Source organism: Eschrichtius robustus, chromosome 20 (genome assembly GCF_028021215.1).
Source record: "Eschrichtius robustus isolate mEscRob2 chromosome 20, mEscRob2.pri, whole genome shotgun sequence".
In the NCBI taxonomy this organism is placed as follows: Eukaryota; Metazoa; Chordata; class Mammalia; order Artiodactyla; family Eschrichtiidae; genus Eschrichtius; species Eschrichtius robustus.
The window spans coordinates 2,346,309-2,371,871 of NC_090843.1; the positions used below are offsets into that span (position 1 = coordinate 2,346,309).

The 25,563-nt window shown below is 41.2% G+C and overlaps 1 protein-coding gene and 2 pseudogenes across 1 annotated transcript in view; all 3 read right to left on the reverse strand.

The window, feature by feature from the left end:
* Positions 1 to 1,141, reverse strand: part of ABCA6 (ATP binding cassette subfamily A member 6) — a 61,696-nt gene extending 60,555 nt beyond the window's left edge. Inside the window, exon 1 of the mRNA XM_068530736.1 lies at positions 1,067 to 1,141. The gene's annotated coding sequence lies outside the window, so the exon portion shown is untranslated. The remainder of the gene's footprint in view (positions 1 to 1,066) is intronic.
* A 4,998-nt stretch (positions 1,142 to 6,139) lies between these two features.
* LOC137755432 (spindle and kinetochore-associated protein 1 pseudogene) lies at positions 6,140 to 6,905 on the reverse strand (annotated as a pseudogene).
* Positions 6,906 to 13,114: 6,209 nt separating this feature from the next.
* On the reverse strand, positions 13,115 to 23,209 carry LOC137754835 (ATP-binding cassette sub-family A member 10-like; annotated as a pseudogene).
* Positions 23,210 to 25,563: the final 2,354 nt, after the last annotated feature.

Here is a 25,563-nt window from a genome sequence, read left to right on the forward strand (position 1 = left end):
ATCGCTACGGACTTAAAAAAAAATAAGAAAAGATTCAGGTCAATTTTTATACGTGAAGACTAGGAAAAAAATGAAATGTATTTCAATTCCCATTGCACCGTCTATCTCTGTAAAGAGTTACAAACTTCTTGACCTGCCAAAGTAAATCGCAAAACAAGAAACCAAAGTCCATGAATTGGGAAATCTCAAATATTTGACATGGCTCCCAGTCCACAGATGTTAATAATCATAAAGCTGAGAGATGTTCTGGAGAAAAGAGGTATAATTTTAAAACAAACGTTTAAAGTCATGGTATTTTGTAGAGACATTTCGCTCCTTGGTAATTAGTTCTGTTTTTAAAAATAGTTAACAGTGAAATAGTACATGTCTTTTACATTAAAAATTGGCAGAAACAAAGTAAAAAGATGTTCTAAATGCCTCTTGGAAGGGGGGTGGGGTGGACAGTCATAAACACGGATAAAATTTTATATCAATAAAAGGTCAATGGCCCAAACAAAGATTCTAAGTTTCTTTTAAATCACCTGAAATATAGTTCAGGTTTTTATTCATTTTGTTGTTACACTTGTTTTAGACCCTATAGACTCTATTTTAGGAATCATTTTCACTTTGCCTTTCTTATAATTGCATTAAGATTCACAACTACAAAATCAATAATTAGTTAAATATATTTTATTAGTTTCACTTCTTGTCATTGTTTCTTGTGTATTCTTTCTATTCCTCTTTCTTGACTCCTTTACTCTGATTTATTTTTATTTTGGGGGCTATTTTCCTTACTTAAACCCAGGGATTTCCCCACAAATATTACAGAATATGATGAGGAAATGCCCGCCCTCCAGCTAGAAGCACATTGGAATACTGAGTAAAATACATCTAACACAGATGTTCAGATGTATAACCAACTTTAAAAAGGAAGAAGAAAAAAGAAAGGAAAAAAAGGAAGAATCAATGGAAGAAACAGAGAGAAATGAAGGCACATTGCCAGACGCTAAAACTGAAAAGAGAAATTAAAGCCAGAACTATGAGTGCTACGTCAGAAATACAATAGTCCAAAGAGGTATTTCAATACCCCGTAACCAGGACTCGGTCCTTGACAGGTTGTAAAGCTGGGCTTCATATCTCTGCGTGAATCCAGAAGCTTCACAGGACCGTTCAGTGCTAGAAAGAGAAACTAGAAAAACCTCACCCACTACCCAAAGGAAAAGTAAGGATATGTATTCTGTGCCCAATCTCTGGGTTAAAAAAAACAAGTTTCCTCCATAGAAAATGAGAATCCGGAGTATACGTCGCACATGTCAGGTATGGAAAAGAAATCTGAATTTACTGTCCCTGCACAGCAATGTGTCTGAGAACAATATCATAGCAGTTGAATTCTGGCTCTGCCATAGCTGTGTGACCTTGCATAATCTATTTAACAATGCCCCCTCAGGTTTTCTCATCCATAAAAATGGAGATAACACTGTGTGTGTGTGTGTGTGTGTGTGTGTGTGTGTACAGTATGTACGTGTGTGTGTATATATACAGTTAATTATATAGTTAATTATATATATAGTTAATAATGTATATAGTTAGTAATATAGTTAATAATATATATAGTTAATATTACATATAGTTCATATTATATATATAGTTCATATTACATACATATATATAGTTTTGGGGGGATTAAACTCATTAGTATAAGTAAAGTTTATAGAACAAGGCCTGATCCAACAATTCAACTCCTGGGTATACGTTTGAAGAAAACAAAAACACTAATTCAAAAAGATACATGCACCCCAGTGTTCGTAGCAGCATTATTTACAATAGCCAAGACATGGAAGCAATCTAAGTGTCCATCAACAGATAAATGGATATAGAAGATGTGGTATATATATTCAATGGAATATTACTCAGCCATAAAAATGAATGAAATTTTGCCATCTGCAACAACATGGATGGACCTGAAGGATATTATGCTTTGTGAAATAAGTCAAACAGAGAAAGACAAATACTGTATGTTATCACTTGTATGTAGAATCTAAAAAGTAAAACAAATTAAAAAAAAAGAAGAATGCCTGGAAAATCATAAAATCTCAAAAAATGTTACTTGTTGTTGCTGATATTCTTTCTCTTCCTCCTCCTCCTATTATCCTGGAGCCCCACAGAGAAGACACGAATAATTCTATAGAAATATGTCCAGAATTCAGGGCACAAAGCAAGAGAGGTAAAAGTAAATATTCCTCCTGGAAGCTAAACTCACCATCAAAAGTCCACCATGAAAGAGAATCAGCAGACCAAAAAAAAAAAAAGGGACTATTAGCAATCTCAAGTACTGAAAATTATGATAGAGACTATAAAATATATAACTAAAAGGTTAAGGAAGTAATATAGGTTAGTTAAAATAGGAGACAATAAAAAGGAAGACTAATAGGAAAATAACCCATTATAATTTAAAGACACAGTGATTAATAACAGTTAAGATGAAAAACTTATGGATAAGTTTTATAGCAGATTAGAAACATGTAAACAGAAAATTAATAAACCAGAAATACCTCTGAAGAAATCATATGAAATTTAGTGCAAAGACAGGACGAGATGGAAAAATATTGAAGAGAGATTAAAAGACATGAAAGACAGAATGAGGGTGTCCAGCACATCTAATAGGCATTTTATAATAAGGAAAATAAAGGGAATAAATAAGAGGAATTGTTCAAAGATAAAATGTATGAGATTTTTGAGGAATTGAAGACATGAGTCCTCAGATTAGAAAATCAATGTATCCTGTGCAGAGTTAAAAACAAACAAAAATCCAACAACTGTGTTGCAGTAAGCTTTCAAAACATGGGATAGAAAGAAAGAGAAGGGGAAATATTAAAAAATAATAAAATATAAAAAGACAGATTATCAACCCAGGATCAACAGCCAAAAGATGTCATAAAACAATGGAATAATACCCTCAAAGAGCTGAGAGAAAATGAACCATTAACCTCAAATTCTATACCCAGCTAAATGTGCATGAAATAAAGATATCTTTATAGCTCATTTATCCTGTGCAGCAGGCTGAAAGAATACTAAAGGAGATACTGTAGTTTAAAATAAAATCATAGTTTTTTAAAAGTAAATTAAACTCAGACAGAAAAAGCTGAGTGTCAGAGGCTTTGACAGATAAGTTGCCAAAACTAGGTATTCATTTACTGTAAACAATTTTGTGGAAGAGGAAGCAGAACTTCCCGTCATCCTACACATTTCTTCAGTCTCTGCTGATGGAATCTTAGAGATTTCTATGATCTTGTAGAGCTTTAATTGCTAGTTGAGAACACAGATGGACTTGGCATGGGAACGGATAATATTAGGGTTTTCACATGTGTATTATGCCACTGTTTTCCTCAGAGTTTGTTGTAAGGAGCTCAAAGTTATCTGGATTACTGTCTTCATCTATTTGTCAGTAGAAATCTCCAATTTCACCTAAAAAGCAGCCCTTGTGAGCTCTTGTGGGAGAGCAGGCGTTTGACAGAGAATATTCTTGAATGGGGTGGGGGGATGGTGGTAGAATCAGGAGCACAGGTGTGGATTTTGGCCTTATAGAGAAGAATGTTATTCATTCACACTAACGGGAATGAAATTCACATTAATGGGAAGAAAGTCAGAGTCCAATGAAATGGGTCCAATGAAACCTGGCTGGTTGCTGAGGTTGTGAAAGCTTACGAAGACATTCTCTTTTAATTCCTTCAATTTCACAGTCAAGTGGAAAGCAATGTCTTCTCCTGAGAGTGAAAGAAAAGAATGAGGTGTTCAAGTGTGAGAAGCAATATACTTGACTGTCATTTAATTAGTTATCCAATCCAGTGAAAGAGTGAATACATTAGGGGGACATAGTGGAGTTGGCAGACAGAAAACCATGGCTCCACTTGAAGCCAGTGTTCATTCATGTAAAGTGAGACTTTCCATTCATTTTGTTCATGTGTGTCTTCTACCAGTGTTGATCTCCCTAATACAGGTTTAATGAAAGTTGGGGTCTTCCCAGGCAATTACGATGAAGGGTGAGAGGGTCAAGCATTGAACGTACACATGATGGAGGGGCTCCTGGCTGAGGACCCCTAAGTGGAGATGGTAGATACCTCTTCTTTCTTGCCAACTTGATTTGGTCCACTAGCTCGTAGATTACGCTTTCAAGTCCATGTTAGAGTACGTTATCACTGTGTCTGGAAAGATGGTGAACTTTGGGTGGCTTAGCTGTCCAAGGTTATATGCAAGCTTTAATGAGGTAAAACAAAATATGTGGTCATGATTCACCTTCTGAATAATGAAACTTCCAAGTAAACTAGAACTTAGCAGTTTAGCAGCATATCAGAGCTAGCCACAAGTTTCCCGGAATTTTAGCTGCAGCAGGAATTTTAGCCATCTATTTCTTCTCCTTTTGCATGTTTTTCTCTTACAAGCTTCTATATTTTGCTTATCTGCTTTATGAAGAACATATACAGACATCCATCTGTGGCCAGAATGACCAGGCTTAGATATCAGGATTATACCAGCATTGCCCTAGAACAAAATGTCAGCACCAGGGGTTTGTAGATGTCTCTATAGAGCTGCCCCAGCTGCCAGCACGTCAGTGCTCACTCAGACCTCTGGGACAGAGTGCGAACGAGCTCGATTGGGTTTGGCACTGCTCTGGCTCCAATCTGTTGTTATCCTTAGTTTGGAGGCACATGATGTAGGTGCAGCTGTTAGAGGCCCACCCCGTGAGTCTGCCAAAAAGAGATAAAGCTGTCCCCAGAAAAGGGGAAATTGTTGTGAGCTTGGCAAGCACTTCCAAATGTGACTCATACAGAATTCTAAATAGTAGTACTTTTTAAGAATTTCCCTGTTTCTGGAGTTAACTGTGTTACTTTTTTAGAGCACCTTGCTGATTATTCTACTAAGGTTCAATCTTTCTATAGTTGAATTCTCCTCATCTGGGCAATAATTTTTTCCATTAATGGCCCATATCACAGAGGTCTAGATTGCCCAGCATGATGGTCAGTTGTTGTGGACACTCTTGGCAACTGATTAGGTCAATGTTACTTTTCTTTGTTCTTTCTCTTTTTTCTGCAGCGTTCGTAATGTACTACGTGGTCATCACCGTGGTGGTGTTATCTGGTGAGACACTTTTTTTCTCTGCTACAGGGATAAGCCCTGCCAAGCCAATGATGTAGCACAGATAGACCGTAGACAGACCAGTCTCCCGAGGCACAGAAGAGAAACCTAGTACTTCCATTACAATTCTTTATAGGTTGAAGTTTACAGTCTGGTTTATACTGAATGCATTTCAGGTAAGTTCTTCCCTAATGACGTATGGAAAAGCAGAATAATCAGATGGATAAGCTGCTTCCAGATCCAACTTCTAGGGCTGGCCTGCGGACTGAAATGTCATTGATGGAAGTTAGACACTAATGACCTTTAATTCCAAAGTGCCTGGGTATCCTTGACCTTAACTTTTTTTTTTTTTTTAACATAACTTTTTTTTTTAAATTATTAGCACGTTTTAAATTATTATTTATTTATTTATTTATTTATTTATTTATTTATTTATTTATTTATTTATGGCTGTGTTGGGTCTTCGTTTCTGTGCGAGGGCTTCCTCTAGCTGCGGCAAGTGGTGGCCACTCTTCATCGCGGTGCGCGGGCCTCTCACTACCGCGGCCTCTCTTGTTGCGGAGCACAGGCCCCAGACGCGCAGGCTCAGCAGTTGTGGCTCACGGGCCCAGTTGCTCCGCGGCATGTGGGATCCTCCCAGACCAGGGCTCGAACCCGTGTCCCCTGCATTAGCAGGCAGACCCTCAACCACTGCGCCACCAGGGAAGCCCTGACCTTAACTTTTTGATCTTTTTCTTCCAGTACTACCACCGTACTCATCTTACTGAAGTCTGCGGCATTGCCCACTAAGCACAAAAACTACACATGAACATTTCTAGCTGCATCATGTGCCTAGCACAGAGGCTCATAGGGTAGGTGGTTAAATATATGGTGAAATGAAGTAAATTTTAAAATATATCTGCTTCATCAGAAAGTATTTTATTTTTATAAGAAACAGGAAAAAAATCTTAAAAATTGTATAAAAAAGGAAATTATAGGAACAGCCTCTAAACTCTATTGCTGATCAGTTCAAAAGCTCACAAGGGCTTTAGGTTATAACATAATAGGTAAGTCCCCCCTACCCCCCTCAGATCTCTGATAGCCTCTTTCAGTGTCATAAAATATTCACTATCAGATGAAACCTCTTGTCAATTTTCAAAGCTGTGAAGTCCTGTATGTCAGCTTCCACTATAAAATAATGACCTTTGGTATCCTTTCTTTATCAGTAAATCTGTGATAAGAGATTTCTGGCCACAGAACTCATAGACTTTGTTGGTTGATGTAGGCTCTTGTATTTACTAACTACTGCCTTGTTGATTTCTTTACTAACAGCATTAATTTGATAATAGGATAAGCGAGATTTCATATATGAAGGAATACCACTGCAGAAGATATCAATGGCATTCTTTAACATGGTATTCACAGTACTCCTTTGTTCTTTGGGGAACTTCTTTGTGAGTGTAGATTCTTCCATTTTGGTTCTTCTGTGTCAAGATCATGTCCCTAATAAAGCTTTAGGTTACTCTTACTTGAGGCAAACAGGGAGGACTCTTTTCTTTGAGATGTTCCACATCTTTATAATCTTCTGCAAGAGATTCATAGTGGTCCTTGAGTGAACTGTTAGTTTTTCATACTGTATTTCCAATTCTAATTTATTTAGAAGTTCATTTGCTACAATGATCTCATCTCCATATTATTTCATATAGTCTTTAAGGTAGGTTCTTGGCTACAGTTTCTTAATGATAGTTTTTTTAAAAAATATTGCCAATCTTATCATTAATATGGGAGCATAATTGTTTCAGATCTGAGGTCATCCTTTACGCCTCTCATAAAGTCTAGTAGCAAAGGCCAATGTTATTTTTTTTAAAAACATTTTTCCTTTTTGTTTTTCCTTTCTTCCTTTTTTCAGAGGTTGGTAAGCTAACCCCTCTCTTTGCCTTCCCCTCCCTTTCTCTCTGTAAAATGAGTAAATACAAGATTCCTCAAAATAGAATTAAATTGCACTTCACTTAAATTGCAACCACAGCCTGGGGATGGCTTTAGCTGAGTATCCAAAGTCCTTCCTAGTATTTTTTTTTTCACTCCATGTGATCCCCAAGCTGGCTCTGAGGAGGGAAGAATACAACAATACGGTGGTCCCTGGTAGAACGAACATTTTCTTCCTCAGACTAACCTCTGCCATCTCTTCAGTGCTAGATGAGACTTTCCTTTAGCTTGATCGTGCTTCCAGGACTCCCCCCACTGAGGAGGGAGAACAGAATAGGGGCTTTCAAATTCTGCTTCACTTTTTATTGATCACCTTGCTCATCCATTGGAGAAGTGTGTGTGTGTTGACTCCTGGTATCTTCCTTTTAGTTCAGTAAATGATGTTTGGGTTGCTAACAAAATTATCTGGGGGTTATAATGAGAGTCTGGGACCTTCTGTAGTTCCATTATAGATGTATATTTCTGCCATCTTTTTTGGGTTTTTTTGTTTTTTTCATTTTAGTAAATAGAGTAAGGGTACTCTGGAAATGGGCACTTGACTTGTACTGATGTCCAACAGTCTCTAACTCCTTCCTTTCTTGGGAGATTCCTGCTTTAGAGGAGCTGACTTTCATGTAGAGTCAGGGACCTGGCTGCAGTGTACCGGGAAACTCCTCGGAGATTCCAGTGTTGAAAGCCTAGGCATGTACAGAACCTTTGACCCAGGCATTCTAGGAATGTACTCCAAGTGATTAGGTAGATAATTGCCAAAGACCTACGTACAACATTCTTAGTTGCAGCATTGTTTACAAAAGGGATGTTTAGAAAGAACCTATATATCTTTCAATCAATTTTCAACTAAAAAATTTTGGGTACAGCCAAACACTGAAATAATACACAAGCATCACAAAAAATGACATGGATATATAATCAGCTGGTAAGGTGTGATGTTCACAGTATGCTGTTAAATAAGACAATTACGGAACAGTAGATATGCTATTATCCTGCGTGTATAGGATAGAAAAATGTATTAGCTAAGCAAGAGAATTTTCATACTTTAGACCGGTTTACTTTGTATGATGTTTTACAGCAATCATGCATTATGTCAGAATTATTTTAAATTATATTTTTAAAAATCAAAAGGATTAAATTTGCCATTGTAACTATTTCTAAGTGTACAATTCAGTGACATTAATTACATTCCCAATATTGTGCAACCATCATCGCTATCTGGTTCCAAAACTTTTTCATTATCCAAAACAGGAAATCTGTTGACTATTAAGCAATAACTCCCCATTCTCCCCTCCCCCAGCCCATTATAGCCTCTATTGTTCTTTCCACTTCCATGAATTTGCCTATTCTAGATATTTCATAGAAGTGTCCCTATTCAGACAACACCTGTGTGTAGTTTATTTCAAGAAGATCATGTTATATGTATATTTACAACAATTTTTAAAAATCGAATAGATTGAGACATTGAGAATTTCTGGGCAATAAATGCTCATTGGTTTTATTTGTAACCGTGAGTATTTTTAATCCAATCCAGAGCCATCCCGCTAGGTCTTCTGAGGCACTGGCTTCTGTATTCGTCCCATCTGCATCCTGCACTGCTGTGCTTCAAACACCCGCATGTTGCAGGCATTCGGGCATCAGGAACTGCCTTCGGGCTCTGCTTCCAGCCCGGCATTCTCACTGCTGCTTCTCACTCCTTTCAGGGTGGCTTCTGCATCAGTTGGTTCTCCTGCCATGTCGGGAACAAACCACATTTTGCAAAGATCTTGCTGTTTGCCTGAGCTCCTGTTCCTCCTAGGTGCTCCACGGATCGCTTTCAGGCTGACTTTTTTCCCAGCTTCATTGCAAGTTTAAGGTATACAAAGTGTTGATCTGATACACTCCTATATGGCAAAATGATTACTGTGTGTTAGCTGACACCTCCACCACGTCACGTAACCATTTCTTCTCTGTGGTGAGAAGATTTAGGATCTACTCTCCTAGCAACTTTCAAGTATATAATACAGTACTGTTAACTATGATCATTGTGCTGCATATTACATCCCCAGAACTATTCATCCTATAACTTGAAGTGTATACCTTTTGGCCAATATCTCCACATTTCTCCCACCCCCTGGAAACCACCACTCTACTCTGTTTCTATGAGTTCAGCTTTTTTCGACTCTACATTTAAGTGAGATCATGCAGTTTTTGTCTGTCTCTCTCTGACTTATTTCACTTAGGATAATGCCCTCAAGGTCCATCTATGTTGTCACAAATGGCAGGATTTCCTGCTTTTTCGTGGTTGAAAAATATTCCTGTGTAAGTGAGTATGTGTGCATGTGTGTGTGTGTGTGCATGACCTTCCTTATCCATTCACTTGCCAAAGGACGCTTAGGTGGTTTCCACATCTTGGCTATTGTGAATAATGCTGCAGTGAACATGGAAGGGCAGATATCTCTTCAATATCCTGTTTTCAGTTTCTTTGGATATATATCCCCTAGTAGGGTTGCCGGATCATATGATTATTCTGTTTTTAACTTTTTAAGCAACCTCCATACTGTTTTCCACAGTGGCTGCACCAATTTACACTCCCACCAGCAGTGCACAAGTGTTCCCTTCTCTCCACATCCTAGCCAAAACTTGTTACCTCTTGTCTTTCTGATGATATAGGCTGACTTTTTCAGTTGGGATTCCTGGACCACATGGATAGTATAAATTCTTGCCCTGCTGCTTAAGCATAGCTCAGACTTTTCTTTTTTACAGCCGGTGTCTGGAACAGCTTCTCCAGGCGGTAGGCACTGCCTCTCATATCCCCTGTCCCAGCCTGGGCAGCCTTTCGTAGAAGCTGGTTTCATGCAGCACTCATTGTTCTAAGTCCTCAACGCTAAACCACGGCTCCTCACGTGGGCACACAAATCCCAGCCTCACGCTTAGTGGTTGATATCCAGGTACAACACAATACTGGGCCACCGCAACACAAGCTGAAGCTTTTTGCTCTCATGGTATTAAAGTGGCTTTGTCTTATCTTACCCGGAATTTCATGCATTTGCAATGGGAGGAAGGTCTGTGTGAAAGGATAAAACTCTATGTAGGATTTAAACTCCACATGGGTTTTATTGAATATGACAAGCATGGTGCTTCCCAGCTGCACAGCTGCTTCACGGGAACCTGCCCTCCTGACGGATGAGGCCAGGGTTGTTCTTAATGGAAGGCTGACCGTCATTTGTATCATGGGCCCAAGACCACAGTGCGTTTAGCCTCTATGTTGTTCGTTGTAAAAATCTCAGTTCAAATAGAGGCAAAGGCAGTCACAAACTTTGGCTCTCTGGGATTTGAACTGGGAAATGCAGAGGAAGATTAAAGATGCCCGGAGAGAGGCAAGGAGGCGGGAGGGACAAAGGAGGCCATGGGGTAAGTTAATACTCCAAGTAAACAAAAACTTTAAGTAAGCCGGAGGAGGAGGCTGAGAAAAGACGTACTGAGCAATGCGTGCCGTAGCCAGTGAACTGGGAGAAGAAGTAAGCCTGTCACAAAGCACAGCCTGGGCTGAGGCCACCAGTGAGGTTTCACAAAGTCCGGGTCATGGACATTCCTGGTGCATCTTGAATCTACAAGGACCTTCAAGCTGGCTCTTTCAGTCCTGTTCTTATTCTTAGATACGCGTGGGATTACAACAAGCCCCTCCTTCCCTGAGTTAACATGTGTGAGTCTATTCCTTGCAACCGGAGACACCCTGGGAGCCCAGAAAATACTACCAGGAAGAGAGATTTGTGAAATATGAAATCACCAAGAATGTGGAGATTTTGTAATTAGTTAAGACATAATGGCTGAAAGCACTGAGAATGTTCTACCTATTCCAAAACTGTGTCTTCTTGGTAGTCGTACCATGACTTCTTTGTGGCCATGGGCAAAAGCTGCAAAGCGACAATTTTAAGGGTGTAAGGAAAGAAACCGAGCAGAGTTATGTGCTTTTCTCCTATACCAGTGGGAAATTTACAAAGTTAAAGTCCAGGGTGCCCCACTCATAGCAGCTAAAGGAATCTGTTAAAGAAGTGCTTTTATCCGGCAGCCGACGGTGTTCACTGGCAAATAGCTGCATCAGAAGAAATCACGAAACCTGCTGCACCTTTCTTGGCCATTTCCTGTTTGAAATGGAATGAGAACGTTTGCGGAGAGTGGAAGGTGTTTCTTTTCACCGAGCTCCTCATTTTAACCAGTTACGAGAATCCATCACAAGTATGAAGCAAACCCTCCCCCTAGTGTCCTCCCACCCACCTCTGCCCCCATCCACATTAATCTGTGTTAACGTGGAGTTAATTGTAAATGCTAAATGTTTTATTTTCATTTCTGTTCATTGATGTTCTCGGTATATGACTTTGTCCCGTATTTCAAGGGCTACTAAGGACAATGTCTTCGCTCTTTGTATCTTCAAGGACATATTCTACCCATGAGAAAACATACAATGTATATGAAATAATATTTGGCTTGAAATATAAGTCAAATTTTTATGCACATTTTAAGCATTCTTACAAGTTAGGAGGACTTGCGTTTTTAAAGTGGAAGGTGTTGGGACTTCCCTGGTAGAGGAGTGGTTAAGAATCCGCCTGCCAATGCAGGGGACACGGGTTTGAGCCCTGGTCCGGGAAGATCCCACATGCCGCGGAGCAACTAAGCCCGTGCGCCGCAACTACTGAGCCTGCGCTCTAGAGCCCGCGAGCCACAACTACTGAGCCCATGTGCCACAACTACTGAAGCCTGTGTGACTAGAGCCCGTGCTCTGCAACAAGAGAAGCCACCGCAATGAAAAGCCGGCACCTCAACGAAGAGCAGCCCCTGCTCGCCACAACCAGAGAAAGCCCGCGCACAGCAGCAAAGACCCAACACAGCCAAAAACAAACAAACAAATAAATAAATAATAAAGTATTAAAAAAGACAAGTGGAAGGTGTTACTTTTCACTGAGCTCCTCTTTTTGACTGACGGTGATAATCCATCACAACTATGAAACAAACCCTCTCCCTGATACCTGTGGAAAGAGTCATTTGTAAGAATCAAGGTGAGGGGCCAAGTCTTACCTTTAAATCAATGCCAAGGTGGAGGTAAAGGAACTGACCACAGAGCAGATAACAGAGTTCAGCTGATGAGCAAAGTCAGAGCCAAGAACGAGCCTGAGATGAAAAGTTCCTGGGGGGATTGAGAAGCTTCGGATGGACACTGAATTTTTCTATGGGTCAGAGAACAAAGTCAGCAAAACTTCACAGAGCAGCGAGCCAATAGTTGATATCCGAGCTACTTACCCTAAGACCATAACAAAGAAGACATAGGAGACGCTCATCACCGCTTTGTTTATAAGAGATAAACGTGCATGTAACCAAGTGTCAGGCAACAGTAAAAAGGTTGAGCGAAAACCACAGTAGTACATCAGAGGAATGCCATGGAGCCGTTACAGAACACAAAAGGGCTGTAATGACAAGGGAAATGTTCATGAACTATTAAGTGAAAAAGTGTAAAAAACTACTGTGCTCACTGATGTCAACTTTGAAAAAGTACTCACAAAAAGCACCTTGAATATAGGTCAGCCAAAATATTTACTGTGGTGTTTTACTACAGATTACTGCTATCTTCATCCACATAATTTCTATATATCCTGAAATTAGCAAAGATTTGTTTTTCCATCAGAATACAGAATAGTTGTATCTAAAGGTTACACTGTCTGATTTCATCTGTCAGCTCATTAGATCTTCTGTGACAGTCCATGTCACATTAAGTTGGTCTTTAAGCAAATCATGCTTTAAAAAGATGACATACTTAAAGTTGAGGTTTAAAAAAGCCTACAGTGTTTTATTTGTAAAATGTGCTCGGCGGTCAGTCTTACTGATGATAACAAAAAAACTTGTCTAACATTATGCGATTTTTGAATGAATGTTAAGCACAAAATAGGCCTATATTAGTGATTAATATAATGTCTAGTTATGTTAATTTTGTCTGCTACCTTTTCCTATCTTTGCCTCTTCCCTCCATTCTAAAATTTAAAAAACCACTTAAAACCTTAATCACTATGGGATGTTTAAACCACTGAATGTTTTGTTCATTGCAGTAATAACGAAAGATTTTTCTAGAATTATGGGAACTAAGAATGTAGTAAGACCTAAAATCTAGTATTAGGAGATTCAGGGTCTTAAGGCTCTTCCTGCAGGAGGAGTTTCCATCTAACTCCTGTGTCAACTTCATCATCAAAGCTTCCCAGCTCTCACTCTTTGGAGAGTTCTAAGAACACCTAAGCAGGAGAAAATAAATAAGGAAACGAAAATGTCAAGGTGTCTCTGAAAGATGGATGCACCCAGAGGTTCACACAAAGTTTACCTGGATTGATGCTCTCTGGTTTAAAAACTCACCTATTCCAAGGTAGCCTGAGAGAGGCTGTACTCTTCCAGGTCAAAGGTCTGTTTCACTGCATTTAATGGGACTGACATTAGTGGCTCACAAATTTTTCACCAAAAGTATTTTCAAAGTAGGCAACATAAACAGCAACTTCAAATCCATGAGGTACTTTAAGATATAGGCCAAGTAATTAAATTTTCTTGAAGGATAAATTAGAGTGCTGATATGGATAATCAAAAGATAGCAATGCATTCATGTATAAATGACCTGTAAACTTTCTCGTTAAGGAGTACCTTGTGTCCTATATTTCAGTATTTAGCCTTTTGATTCTCTGCACGTGTATGTTCTGGACTCCAGATCAATTGTTGGGTATTGCTTTAGTCTACATTTATAAAACCACGGAGTATATACTCCACGCTGGTCCCCTTTTAATGAATCCCATGCTTCTTACATGTCAAGACCTCATAAGTATCTAGTGTGCGCTCTAGTCAATGCCTCTGGAACTAGTTCAGAAGCCCCTCGTCAATCCTGACTTCTCGTCCCTCTGTATTTTCCATGCAGTTCCAGCACTCATATAAACACATGGATCAATGGGGTAAAAGAGAGCATCGACAGATTGAGGCCATGGTCCACAGTCTTGCTCCTTGAGCCTCTGACTTTGACAAACATGGAGATGCCAGAAGCTCACCTTGATGTTCTTTGGGCTATCACGCTGATAATTATGCTCCAACAGTATGAAGTGGAAGCAGGACAGAATATTCTGACTTATTTGCTGCTGGGTTTCCTCATTAGCAGAGGGGAAATCAGTTAGAGGAAAGCCAAGTCAAGGGGCACCAATACATTCCCTTCAAAATTTTTAAGACTATTCCAGTGGAAATTTTCCAAGGTTTGATTGATGATATAATTTTTCTACTTGAAGTTATCTAATATGTATTCCATGTGAAAATAGGCACCATACGTGAAGTCTTAATATGTCTAAACTTACCTGCCTCTAATTTGGAAAAGGCCTGAGATAGAGGGTGAACATTCTCCACAGGTAATTTATATGCCATCACGGAGGAATACCTGGGAGGAGGAGAGAGTGAGGGTTACTGTGCTTTAATGTTACAACATTGGAAAGAACTTGACAGCGAAAATAACCAAAGAATTTTTCAAAAAGTTTCCTTTAGGGACTTCCCTGGTGGTCCAGTGGCTAAGACTCCACGCTCCCGATGCAGGGGGCCCGAGTTCGATCCCCGGTCAGGGAACTAGATCCCACATGCTTCAACTAAGAGTTCTCATGCTGCAACTGAAGATCCCGAACGTCAATACGAAGATCCCGCATGCTGCAACTAAGACCCAGCACAGCCAAATAAATAAAAAAGTTTCCTTTAAATAAAAAGGTAAATAGTTTAAATCTGATAAAGCATGAATCTGAGCCAAAATATTTGTCTTTAGCCATAAAAATTTGATTACAACAAAAATCTGGTTGTCCCAAATTTAATGTTCAAGATAAATTCTTAAAAATAGCTCTGATAATCTTTTTTACTCAGCCTGTGGTATCTTTCTTTTGTGTTATAGTTCTTACTCTCAAAAGCCAATCTTTCCGTGCTCCCTGGGACCTTTTTATCAAATTATTTTCTCTGCATTTAATTTTCAATTTCTTATACAAGAATTAAAACCTGTTGAACTCTCTCCCATTAAAAAAATTCTTTCTTGACCTCTAGCCCTCCCCACTCCAAATAAGCTCATCCAGGACCTCCATGTTGCACAATTCAATGAACATTCTTTGGTCCTTATTTTTTAGACTTCTCAAAAGAATTAAATAAAATTGTACACACCCTCCTTAAAACTCTCTCTCTTCCGTCTCTCTCTCTCTCTCAGAGCTTCTTTCATAATTTTCCTTCTAACTCTCTAGACCAGCTCTGCTTAATATGTTAGCTACTAGCTACACATGGTTATTTACATCTAAACTAGCTAAAATAAATAAAATTTAAAATCTGAAGTGCTCAGTAGCCACATGTGGGTATTGGCTGCCACACTGGACAGCACAGATACAGGACATTTCCATCATCACAGACATTCTCTTGTTCAGTGCTGTTCCAGACATGCTTTGCACACTTTGGTATTTCTCCTTATGGCTGCTGCTGAGGTGGTGGCAGTTTCCCCCTCAATCCACTCTCAATACTGAGAGTTCCTGGGGTCCATGCGAGACCCTCTCCCCTTTCCATCTCTTCTTGACCTCATCCATTCTCCTAGCTGAATGGGCTTATATCTGTATGTTAAAAATGCCCCACTTTATTGACAGACCTGATCTCTCAATGACCTTTCCCTTCTCTTCTGAGCTATAGGCCTACATCTTTGTATATTGGCATCTCCATTTGGATATCTCTTTATACATCATGGATATAAGCTTTCTTTCCATCCTACGCACATAGAGCTCATTCTTGACTTAGATTCTTTACACGTGACATTTTCTCAAAAGAGTGACTCTTATCCCCATTTTTTGACTGGCCAAACCCTGCTCAGTCTTAAAGTCCTACCTTAATGTCATTTCCTCATTTGCATCTTCATTTGCTTAACACCCTTGCCTCAAAAAGAAAGCAAGCACCAGAAGAACCTTGTCTATTTACTGACTATTCTATATACAGTCTCCAGCACATGATAGGTGCTCGATAAATATTGTTTTCAAAAATGAGTAAAAGTAGTATATAAGAAAACTGTACATCTTTCAATTAAATTCAACCTTATTCTGCTATTCACGTGGATTTGGTTATCCTTACTTGTAACTCATAGCTGACCTCATACAACTTTAAAGGAACCACTGGGAGGATCAAATGATTTATAATCAATAAATTTAGGATAGAGTCAATCTTTCTGAAGCATGCGAGGCTGTTTGAACTCTTGGTGCAATTTTATATTTGATAAAATGCTATAGGCTGATACAGAATTTTCATTGTCTATTTAAAACACCATTAAATTGATGGTTATATTTGTTTGTACTTCCTAACTCTGTCATTCCACCATTTACACACACACACACACACACACACACATACTCCATTCACCTATTCTCAGTATGAAACACTCACTGAAAATAACTTTTCAATTGCTGTCTTTCTTCTGTACTTCCTAGTGACCCCCAAACAACTTGTTTCGTAATAAACAAGCAGCTGAGGCTTTCTTCCTGTCCGGACCAGTGTAAGACTAAGCCATGCGTGCTGGAAGGTCCTTATACCTGCCACCCAAGCCAAAAGCATCCCTCACCTTTCCTGCCGAGCAGCCTGTAGAAAAAGCTTCAGAATCTCTGTGTGGAGAGGCCCCACCTGGGTGAGTTCCTTTACTTTTACTTCTAGTAAATAATCTTTACCAAACTTGCTTTTCAGATGTTGAATGGAACCAATACAACTAGTCCAGGGAAGAGAAAGAAGAGCTGAAAGAAAAAAATATGTGTCTCTTCATTTCTCCTTCAATCGCAGATGCAGAGGAAGGTGTCTGATCACAGATGAAGGAGCTAAGAAGCACCAGCTGTTCACAGCGAACAGACTCTCTCTCTGCGGGAACTTGGGGGTCGAGCGCCGGCTCTGCACGGGCACCCACCTCAGCCTTCCGGATACCATGACGGCCACGCAGTCCCACATGGCCGCGGCCTCGGCCGTGTAGTGGGTGGTCAGGAGGGCGTCCCCCTCTCGGTGTTTTTAACAATGGCCTGAATCGCCAGCCTAAAGATGAAGTAAGGGATTGTTTGAAAGTAATTTGGGAAGAATAGATGAATGGGAATGAAAATGAAGCCTAAACAGAAAACGTTCGATTTGATTACAAGAAAAAAGAAACCTCTGCTCTAGAGAGAAAGAAGAGAAATTGTACCACATTACGTAATTATATCACCACATCAATAGGCTTCACGGAATGAAAAGTAGACGCCTGAAAATTGAGTAAAATAGTGTTTGTTTAAAAAATAAAGTCGAAGTACAGAGAAACACCACATTGTAGGATTTTCAATAACTGAAAAGTAAAGCAGAAGGTGAAAGAGGCGGGGGAAGCGCAGCAAGAGAAAGAAAATTCAATCGAATACATTCAAGAGTCTGTGTGATTCTTGAAATGTCTACTTTTCCTCCCCTGAGGAATTCTGAATACGGTATCAACTTTCACTGAATCGAGTAATAGAGGGCGTGGGCCTCAGAGGTTAACGGAGCAAGAGTAAACACTAAAGGAGCCATCACTGTAGACTTACGCTATTGACTTGGACACTTCACCACATGTGCAGCGGCCCCTCGGGGTCCTTCCCTGTGGATGGCTCGTCCTGAAGCACCACCGCTGGGCTCCCCAGGACGCTCAGCGCGAAGCACAGCTGCAACGAGAGGAACCGCGTCTGGCACCGCCCTGGGGGTGCGGAGAGGACCCCGAGCCCCGCCCTACCTTTGTCTTCACTCCCTCGGAAAGCCTTGCGGGGAGCTTCAGCTAGCCCTGCCGCTTCAGTGTGTCCACCAACCTGCAGGAAACACTGATACGTCCCTACCTAAAACACTGTACGTAACCCTAGCATTTTCAATCTGAAACGAGTACACTAAGCCCCATTCACATTGTCCCAAATAATAAATCTCATGATTTGGTTCTTATTCAGATTTTCAACCACTTTATTTGCATGGAAAGTAAAGACACTGTTCATCAGCTCCTTTCCACATTTAACGAGCGAGTGCTATATCCTCCCTTCCTCCAGCTACAAATAGCGTGAAGGAGGCTCCGCTCTGCGCCTTGAAATACTAAGAGCAGCATTCTCTCGCCCAGTCCTTTCACTGCCGAATACAACTCCCGGTGTTCTTTGACCGTAAGGTGGGGCCACAAGGAGTTCTCCTGGGGACAGCACCCCGAACACCTGACGACATCATCTTCCTGTTGCTTCCGAGGTGTTCTGCTGCCATTGAAAACCACCTACATCGAACACTGAATGTCAGATTCACATCTGGCTTTCACTCCAATCCTCCTCCTCCTTCTAAAGGAGATAAAAAAGGCCATTCGGCTGCAATCTTTTTTGAGCATGCAAGAGATATTTTATAAATTCTTTCATCTGTTTATTCTTCTTATTTAAAAAAAAAATCATTTGATGCTGGAGAGGGTATGGAGAAAAGGGCACCCTCCTGCACTGTTTGTGGGGATGCAAGTTGGTGCAGCCACTGTGGAAAACAGTTCGGAGGTTCCTCAGAAAACTAAAAATAGAACTACCATATGATCCAGCAATCCCACTCCTGGGCGTATATCTGGAGAAAACTCTAATTCAGAAAGATACATGTATCCCAGTGTTCACTGCAGCACTATTTACAATAGCCAGGACATGGAGGCAGCCTAAATGTCCATTGACAGATGAAGGGATAAAGAAGGTGTGGTATATTTATACAAAGGAATATTACTCAGCCATAAAAAGAACGAAATAATGCTATCTGCAGCAACATGGATGGACCTAGAGATTCTCATACTGAGTGCAGTCAGACAGAGAAAGACAAATATCATATGATACTGCTTATATGTGGAATCTACAAAAAGGCTACAAATGAACTTATCTACAAAATAGAAACAGACTCATAGACATAGAGAACAGACATGTAGCTGCCAAGGGGGAGCGGGGCATGGAGAGGGGTGGGCTGGGAGTTTGGGGTTGGTAGATGCAAACTATTACATTTAGGATGGATAAACAACAAGGTCCTACTGTAGAGCACAGGGAACTATATCCAATCTCCTGGGACAAACCATAATGGAGAAGAATATTTAAAAAAGAACGTCTGTATGTGTAAAACTGAGCCACTGCTGTACAGCAGAGACCGGCACAACATTGTACATCAACTATACTTCAGTAAAAGAAAATCATTTGATTGACTGATAGGAACACTGGTATCTAAGAAGACATCTCCCCTGGCCATGAGCTTGGCCCCCTCCCGTGCCACGTACCACTCCCACGGTTGGCTTTGTGTCTCCAGTTATCATTTCAATAGATGTACTTTTCCCAGCTCCACTGTGTGCCAGCAAGCCCAACGCTTCACGTGGGGAAAGGTTCCCCATCACTATTTGTACTGTAGAGGTCAACTAACCTAAAATCACTTAGCTCAGGAACATTTTGAAACAAAATAACATTTCAAACTGCACCTTCGTCATTTTCTATATTACAACATTAATGGAAAGACTTTGGATTTACACCAGAAGAATTTGGTCTTCTGGATCCAAAATCGGTTGGTTTTCTTGCCATTTGATTTGAGACAGGATTTGGAAGTAAAAACGTTTCTCTGCTGACATGTCAAGTGGTTTTCTAATCACATGTTAACCAAGATACATGAACAGACTCAAAGAATGGAAAATTATTTCCTTCATAGTCCTAAATAAAGAGAATAAAGAACATTCTAATAGAGGAAACGTTATCTAAACCTTTGTCAACACAGAAGGAAACATTCCAAACGGCTCTTTTCTTCTTTCTTGTTGAAAAGCAACTTTTCTTTTTCTCTTTATATTCCTTGTGTAAACAGCTTGCCATTATTACTGGTTTCTGAAAAACATGAGAAAGCATGATTTTCCTGTTAAATGTCACATATTTTGTGCACTCATGTTTTACCTTTCATTTCCTAGGCTATGAATTTAACCAGATTTTGTGCTAATAGTAATTCAGCCTCTTTTTTCAAATAAAAACCCAAGTGTATGTTTACGAACGAGAACTTCTTTGTCAACTCCTTCTAAAAGTAATTCCTAATCAAATATATTCCCTTTTTGTTATGCTAACCTTTCCTTTTGCATTAATTCCATGTCTAGCCCATTTCTTATTGATTTTCATACAGTGTAAATTCACTTGTTCTTTTTCATATACTATTTAGAGTTGTTGACATTACAATTTCAATATATTGCAAAATGAAATTGAAACTCTTGAAAAAGATGTGGGATTTTGTTAAAAGTTGATTTAAAAAAATCAGAATTCTTGAATTGTACTGATGAATGAGGATTAAAACCCACAAAGTAATGGAAGAAGAGAAAATTAAAAGAGTGATGACAGGATATGTACTCCAAAAGATAATTATTTGAATATGACCTACACATGGAAGTATTACAGAAACAAAAGCAAATTTTCACACTAAAAACCAACAGTTTATCCACTCTACAGGACAAGCTAACTATCCCATTACTTCATCAGGGGTTGAGTCACTTGTTTTCACCTCATGCAAGCTGGAAGTAGTGAGTCCACTTGCAGTTTTCACTCGTTCAGTTTGCACATCTTCATCTTCTTCTTCTGGCTCTTCTGGATTTGGATAATTTTCGCTTCTTCTTGGAGAGATTCTACAGAGAAAATCAAATAACATTAAAATGAAATTCTGTCTGTACAGCAACTACCAAGAGAATGTTGCTTCAATTATTACATCATTATTCTTTGTTTTAAGAGAATACAAATGATTAATTTATTGCCTACAAGATTCCCCTTGACAGTAATAACCCACTCAAGCAGCCAAGTCCCATGAAATACTCTTTGACCATTTATTCTCTTTAAAACCTTTTATCCCATCGGTCAACCAGCTCTCTAAATTCTCCCAAATACAGACTTATCAGTCTTTTTAGTCTGTTTCCATCCAGATCATCATCACACTACATCATAAATGATCACCACAACTGGCTTCTCTTGCCTTTTCAAAACATTTCACAACAAACTCATTTTTCATTATTGTGTCTTCTACTCAGAGACCCATACTTGCCACAAGCAGGAGAAAAACAAGCTTTGATGCTTAACCACTGCATATACAGTTCACAAGATAAATACGCAACTTGCCTAAAACCAGTAAAGATCCGTGACTTAGAAACTATGTATAACTGCATTCAGTGTAATCCTCACTTTTTTGTTTTTATTTTTGTTTTGTTTTTTCAGAATAACACTGTCCAGTGGGCTTAGCCAAGAGGTGGATAGTAAATCCATCCTAATAAAATGATGTTAAAGGTACTGCTGTAAACATTAAATATTTAAATTATATTCAGATGTTAATGTTCTCCCAACCTGAAAACTGGATCTTTCCTCATTGTTTCTTTTCCATACTTCATTTCCAGACACCTTATAACAAAAAGGAAACTGAAACTCTGAAGGTATGGCTAAAGGCAAAGAAAAAAATAGAATTAGCGTCGTTATGGGACTCAAACTCCATGGGTAATATATGCCTTCTGCCATAGAAGATTTTATCATTTTCTTATAAATTTGATACAAATCTTATAAAATACTTCTCACATGGAGACATTTATTCAAACCAACCCATATATGTGCTGCCTACAAGAGACTCACTTCAGATCTAAAGACACACACAGACCGTAAGTAAGAGGATGGAAAAAGGTATTCCATGCAAATGGAAATGAAAAGGAAGCTGGGGTAGCACTACTTATATCAGACAAAATAGAATTTAAAACAAAGACTGTAATAGGAGACAAAGAAGGACATTACATCATGATAAACGGACTGATCCAATAAGAAGATATAACAATTGTAAATATATATGCACCCAACATAGGAGCACCTCAATACATAAAGTAAATATTAACAGACATAAAAGGAGAAATTGACAGTGATACAATAATAGTTGGGGGGGGGGGAGACTTCCCTGGTGGCACAGTGGTTAAGACTCCGTCTGCCAATGCAGGGGACACGGGTTCGAGCCCTGGTCCGGGAAGATCCCACATGCCGCGGAGCAACTAAGCCCGTGCACCACAACTACTGAGCTTGAGTTCTAGAGCCCGCGAGCCACAACTATTGAGCCCGAGTGCTACAACTACTGAAGCCCATGTGCCTAGCCCGTGCTCCGCAACAAGAGAAGCCACTGCAATGAGAAGCCCACGCACCGCAACTGCACGCTCGCTGCAACTAGGGAAAGCCCGCTCGCTGCAACTAGGGAGAGCCTGCGCGCAGCAATGAAGACCCAACACAGCCCAAAATAAATAAATAAATTAATTAATTAAAAAATAAATAAAAATAATAGTAGTGGAATTTAATGTCACACTTATATCAATGGACAGATCATCCAGGCAGAAAATCAATAAGGAAACACTGGTCTTAAATGACATATTAGACCAGATGGACGTAATAGATATGTGTACAAAAATTCCATCCTAAAGCAGCAGAATACATTCTTTTCAAGTGCACATGGAACATTCTCAGAATAGAGCTCATGTCAGGCCAAAAAACTAAGCCTTGGTAAATTTAAGAAAATCGTATCAAGCATCTTTTCCAGCCACAACTCTATGAGACTAGAAATCAGCTATAAGAAAAAAATTGCAAAAAGCACAAACACGTGGGGGCTAAACAAAATGCTAGTAAACAACCAATGGGTCACTGAAGAAATCGAAGACAAGATGAAAAAATACCTGGAGAAAATCAAAACAACGAAAACAAAAACACAACGATCCAAAATCTATGGGACACAGCAAAACCAGTTCTAGGAGGTAAGGTGATAGGGATACAAGCTTACCTAAGGGAACAAGAAAACTCTCAAAATAAAAAACTTAGTCGTACACCAAAAGGAGCCACAGAAAGCACAAACAAAACCCAAAATTAGTAGAAGGAGACAAATGATAAAGATCAGAGTAGAAATAGATGAAACAGAGACTGCTAAAAATAGAAAAAGATCAGTGAGAGTAAGAGCTGGTTCTTAGAACAGACAGATGAACTTGAGAACTCTCTAGCCAGACTCGTGAAGAAAACGTGAGTTCACAGCGGCAGAGCATGAGCATGCGGAGCTCCCCTGCCGCACAAACGCATCACAAACGCATCTACCTGGGGAGCCATTCTCACGGAAAGCCACCTGGAAACCGGAAGGGGAACTCGCGTACAACCAGAGCTGCAGGGAGGACGTCCACACAGCGGAGCGGGACCGAGGACAGGCGTAGGGTCGGCACCTACGCCCCGGAGGGCGAGGTATGCGGAGAAGCTTCGCACCGGGGCCCGGGGCCCGGGGCCCGGGGCCCGGGGGGGGCGAGCGGGGCAAGCCCCAGGCGGGGGTCCTCCGCAGAGGAGACAGGCCCCTCGGCTGCTGGGGGAACCGCAGGCACGGACGGAGGCGCGGGGACGCCTGACTCCGCTCCCGAGGAGCGCCGCGCGGGCCTGCGCACACCGGGGCCGAGGGGGCTTCGCGCCGGCAGCCGCCGCCTCCCCGCCGCCCTCACTCCCGCGGCCCCCGGCGCTCCACACCCCAGCTCGGCCAGCCGGGCCCTCGGACCGCCCCGCGGCTGCCGGCGCAGAGCCAGCCGGGCGCCCGGGCGGCGCAGCAGCGCGCACTCCGGCGGGCAGGCGCGGACCCGGGAGAAGAGGCGCGGACCCGGCAGCCGCAGCCCAGGGACGCCCCGGGCCCAGCCGCTCCACGGCCCAGCCTGGCCTCGGACCCGGGTGCGGGGTGCGGGGTGCGGGGTGCGGGGTGCGGGGTGCGGGGGGAGGACGCAGCCTCGGGCCGCCTCCGAGCAGCGCCGCGGCCCATCGGCCCTCCGCGAGCGCGGGAGCCTCACCTGCCGCGGCGGGCCCGGCTCCGGGGCAGGGGGCGCAGCGAAGGGGAGCGGGGCCCGCCTGAGCCCACCCTCAGGCCTGCAGCCGCCGCGGCCGCGGACAGACCCCACCCCGGGCAGGGGGACAAGAGCCGCCGAGCAGAGAGGCGGTCCCGCCTCACGTCCTGCACCGGCAGAGCGCCTGACTCCAAGCACAGCCCCCGCGAAGGTGGCAGAGGCCCGGACACCCCAGGAAGACGCGGCTCGTGTCCAGAGCGAAAACAGCCCTCGCACCAGAGGCGCCGGGCACGCGGCCTACACAGGGACGCTCCCACGGCGAAACAGCCCTTCAGGACCCCAACAGGCCAGGGGCTCCCCTAAATTCATAGAGACACAGGAAGGCAGAGGAGCTACTCCCAATCAAAAGAGCAAGAGAAGTCCCCTGAAAGAACACATGATGAAACGGAGCTCCCCAGTCTGCCAGACCCTGGGTTCGAGAAGGTGGTAATGAAAATGCTAACTGGATTAAGAAAGATTCTCTATAGAAACAGAAACCTCTGTAACCAGGAACTAGAAACCATAAGGATGACGCAATCAAAAAATAGATAATTCAATTTCTGAGACAAAAAGCAATCTAGAAGCAATGAATAGCCAACTAAATGACACAGAGAAAGAATAAATGACCTGGAAGATAGAATAATGGAAATCACACAATCATGAACAGCAAGGAGTTTGTCTGTTGTGTTAGCCAGAGTTTTACATTTTAACGAATATCTGTCCCAATCAAACAACTGTATAACTTTAGCATTTATTAATGGTCAGTAAAAAATGACGACATATGGAACGTCTTTGCATATATTGACAAAATAGGAAGAACACACATTCAATATACAAACACCACAAACACGTGAAAGAATGCTCAACATCATTCATCATTAGGGAAATGCAAATCAAAACTACAATGAGATATCATCTCACACCGGTCAGAATGGCCATCATCAAAAAATCTAGAAACAATAAATGCTGGAGAGGGTGTGGAGAAAAGGGAACCCTCTTGCACTGTTGGTGGGAATGTAAATTGATACAGCCACTACGGAGAACAGTATGGAGGTTCCTTAAAAAACTAAAAATAGAATTACCATATGACCCAGCAATCTCAATACTGGGCATATACCCTGAGAAAACCATAATTCAAAAAGACACATGCACCCCAATGATCGCTGCAGCACTATTTACAATAGCCAGGTCATGGGAGCAACCTAAATGCCCATTAACAGACGAATGGATAAAGAAGATGTGGCACATATATACAATGGAATATTACTCAGCCATAAAAAGAAACGAAATTGAATTATTTGTAGTGAGGTGGATGGACCTAGAGTCTGTCATACAGAGTGAAGTAAGTCAGAAAGAGAAAAATACCGTATGCTAACACATATATATGGAATCTAAGAAAAAAAAAGGTCATGAAGAACCTAGGGGCAAGACAGGAATAAAGACACAGACCTACTAGAGAATGGACTTGAGGACAAGGGGAGGGGAAGGGTAACCTGTGACAAAGTGAGAGAGTGGCATAGACATATATACACTACCAAACGTAAAACAGATAGCTAGTGGGAAGCAGCCGCATAGCACAGGTTAGATCAGCTCGGTGCTTTGTGACCACCTAGAGGGCT